Genomic DNA, 4,099 nt, shown 5'->3' with positions numbered 1-4,099 from the left:
AAAGCAATTTATAGATTCAATGCAACCCCCATTAAAATACCAATGGCATATTTCATAGACCTAGAACAAACTCTCCAAAAATTCATATGGAATAAAAAAAGACCTTGAATAGCTGCAGCAATCCTGATAATGAAGAACAAAGTTGGAGGGATCACAATACCAGATATCAAGTTGTATTACAAAGCCACTGTTCTCAAATCTGCCTGGTACTAGCACAAGAACAGACCTATAGACCAATGGAACGGAACAGAGAACCCAGAAATCCACCCAAGCCATTATTCTCAGTTAATATTTGCCAAATGAGGCAAGAACATACAATGGAGTCCAGACAGTCTGTTCAATAAATAGTGTTGTAAAAATTGGTCAGATAGTGCTCGTTTCAGCAGCACATATACTAAAATTGGAACGATACAGAGAAGATTAGCATGGCCCCTGCGCAAGGATGACATGCAAATTTGTGAAGTGTCCCATATTTAAAAAAGAAATTGGTCAGATACATGAAAAAAAATGAAACTAACCATCAACTTACAGCATAGACAAAAATAAACTCAAAATGGATAAAGGACTTAAATGTAAGATGGGAAACCATAAAAAGTGTAAAAGACTCCATTGGCAGCAAAATATCAAACATATGTTCTAGCAATATCTTTACTGATACAGCTCCTAGGGCAATGTAAACTAAGGAGAAAATAAACAAATGGGACTACATCAAAATAAAAAGCTGCTGCACAGCAAAAAAAATGATCAACAAAATAAGAGAGCCCACTGCATGGGAGAACATATTTACAAATGCTATGTCAGATAAGGGTTTAATCTCCAAAAGTTATAGGACAACTTAACAAAAGGAAGATAAATAATCCAATTTAAAAAAAGGCAAAGGACCTAAATAGGCACTTTTTGAAAGAGGACATACTGAATGCCAAGAGACATATGAAAATATGCTCAAAGTCACTAATCATCTGAGAGATGCAAATCCAAAAGACAATTAAGAACCATCTTACACCTGTCAGAATGGCTACCATCAACAAATCAACAAACGACAAGTGCTGGAGAGGATGCAGAGAAAAAGTAACCCTCGTGCACTGCTGGAGGGAATGCAGACTGGTGCAGCCACTGTGCTACATAGTGTGGCATTTCCTCAAAAATTTAAAAATGGAACTTCCATTTGACCCAGTGATCCCACTACTAGGAATATATTCTAAGAAACCTGAAACACCAATCAGAAAGGATATATGCACCCCTATGTTCATAGCAGCACAATTTACAATATAGCTAAGATTTGGAAACAGCCTAAGTGCCCATGAGCAGATGAGTGTATTAAAAAGCTGTGGTACATGTACACAATGGAATACTATTCTGCTGTAAAAAAGAAAGAACTCTTACCATTTGCAACAGCATGGATGGACCTGGAAAGCATTATGCTAAGTGAAATAAGCCAGTAAGAGAAAGATAACTATCACATGATCTCACTCATCTGTGGAATATAATGAACATTATAAACTGATGAACAAAAATAGATACAAAGACAAAGAAGCATTTAACAGACTGTCAAACTTCAGTGGGAAGGCAGGGGAGGGGAAAGAAGTGGGGTAAGAGATCAACCCAGGGACTTGTATACATGCATATTAGCATAACCAATGGACACAGACACTGGGGCAGTGAGGGCTTGTCCTGGGGGTTGGGAGTGGCAGGGGAGGGGTCAATCAGGGAAAAAAAAGACATATTTAACACTTTAAACAATAAAAGAAGCTGAAAATTTTAGAAGATTAATTATGAGTATGATTTTCGTAGGAAAGATAATGGAGTATTACAATCAATGGGGACATTCAATGAAAGGACTTTGGCACTGCATCAAAACAGGAGAATAAAATTTTTTACTTATTTTAAATAAAAATGTTCATAATGCATATTTGGTATTTTTTAAAACTGTGATTAAGTTACTAAGGCAGAAGGGGAGCAAAAGTCTTGGATATAGAACTAGCAAGTCTGTCAGTAGGAATATTTTCTTTTCTCTCTCTGTGTGTGAATACTGAGCTTCTCAGCTTCAGGAGTTAGCAGCAAGAAGCATTGAATTATGAAGCATAAACTACATATACAGCATTCCTATCATGTTCTCTTAAAAACTGCAGAATTCTAGCAAATTGTCCTTGGATGATTTCTTTTTAGAATGATGGGCATGGTATCTATCTTAATTGCCTTTAGCTTTTATGACTGCTTTTTACTGCATCAAGTATTTGACTAGGCACATTAGAGTAGATGGCTTTACTCCCTTTTAAAAGACACTGAACCCTGACCAATGTGGCTCAGTTGGCTGGGTATAGTCTTGTGCACAGAAAGATTGCTGGTTTGATTCCCTGTCAGGGCATGTGCCCAGGGTGTGGGTTTGATTCCAAGTAGGGGGTGTGCAAGAGGCAGCCAATCAGTGTTTCTCTCACATTGATGTTCTTCTCTCTCTCTCCCCCTCTCCCTTCCTCTTTCTCCAAAAATCAATTTAAATCATTATTTTAATAAGTAAGTAAGTAAATAAATAAATAGTACTGAAAATCCTGTTGAAATTCTTCAAGTGAGCTGGGATCATGGTGTTCTTTTTGGGTGAGGCAGTGTACTCCTTTACGAGGTCAGTCCAATTTGACATTCCTGGGTTAGGGTATTGCCCTTCAGTGTTACAGAATAAGTTGGAATTAAACTGCCATCCTTTCTTCTGATAAAACTGATCAAAAGAGCACTAAGTGTAATCACTACTTACAATCATATTTAACAAAAATTTTCCATTTATCTCATATCTAAGGATAATTTAGGCTATATGTCTATTGAAATTCATTTGATACTATAATTTGTTACATCCCTTCTGCACTCTATCAAGTGCTCCTAATATAATGAATGAGATGAAGAAGAATAATGCTAACACTTAAAAGGTGCCTATTACTTCCAGAAACTGCTATAGTGCTTTATTACCTCACTTAATCTTCCTTACCGCTTTGAGAGGAAGGTACCATTATTATTCCTTTTTTTTTTTGCAGATGAGGAAATTGAGGCACAAAAGTTAAATAATTTGTGCAAGATTGTACAGCTGGCAAATAGAACTGGAGTTATTAATATCGCAATTTCATGTTACATTTCATAATATGTGTAGGTAGAAAAGTCTCAAAGTTTGGGTTAAAAATGACTACTACCTTATTGAGAAACAGAATAGTATTGCTTCATTTACAACAAACACACTCATTTTGTTCAAATATAACCATAAAATCCCATAACTCCATTTAGTGTTTTCTTAAGTTGTCTTTATTGTTGTTGCTTTACTTGAAAAGTAATGCATATGCTTGGGAAAAATTAATCTTTCCAAAATTAAAATCTAAAGTATCTTTAGAATCTTTACTTTCTCTCACCTCCTCTCCCTTCCTCAGAAGTAGAACTTTTGACATTCTGCTTTAAGCTCTTGGCAGTGGTTGTCTCTGTAACTCTAAATAATAGTTATATGTTACTTCTTGATTGTCAAATTAAGCAGTAGTGATAGACTTCCTACTATTGATAAGAAAGGAAACTAATTTACTCTCCCAACATTTTTTCTCCTCACCCTTTCTCCCATTTTTATTAGTCATCTTATAGTATAATTCTCTTATTGAGTAAAATTAAAACTTTAACTTATACTTAAATTCATATTTTCTGAGCCATAGAATTGTGATAGTAACTCTTGACTCTTCTAAACAAGAAGAGGAAATTAGTACTCTTATATTTCCCTCCTTCTCGTTTCCCTCTCTGCTTTTCCCAGTTGTGCCAACTTTAGCCTACTTTTCCATAATCGTTACAGGTTCAAAATTGATGTGGCCAATGCTTCAAAAGGCCAAAACTCAAAATGTCAGCATGTGAAGTAAGGGAAGATTTATTGATTGAGAAGGTGCCAACCAAGAAGATGGGAGTCCTAGTGGTGTCTCAAATCCACTTTAAGATAGTGCTGAGTTCAGGCTTCTTTTATGTCAAGGAAAGGAAAATGGGAAGGACTGTTTTTGTAAAACTCAAGCTGCCAGCAGAATTCTTCTAATGATTAGCACGTCTATAAGCAAGACTAAGCAAGAGCCATTTTTTTTTACTAGCATTTTCC

At 35.8% G+C, this 4,099-nt stretch overlaps 1 non-coding gene across 1 annotated transcript; it reads left to right on the top strand.

The window, feature by feature from the left end:
- Nucleotides 1–370: 370 nt before the first annotated feature.
- Nucleotides 371–477, top strand: LOC111823816. The gene has a single exon (XR_002826927.1). It is a non-coding gene; the product is annotated as a U6 spliceosomal RNA (small nuclear RNA).
- Nucleotides 478–4,099: the final 3,622 nt, after the last annotated feature.

Source organism: Myotis lucifugus, unplaced genomic scaffold (assembly GCF_000147115.1).
Source record: "Myotis lucifugus unplaced genomic scaffold, Myoluc2.0 scaffold_705, whole genome shotgun sequence".
Classification (NCBI taxonomy): Eukaryota; Metazoa; Chordata; class Mammalia; order Chiroptera; family Vespertilionidae; genus Myotis; species Myotis lucifugus.
Note: the sequence above shows the minus strand (reverse complement) of the source record. Positions and strands in the feature narration are given on the sequence as shown.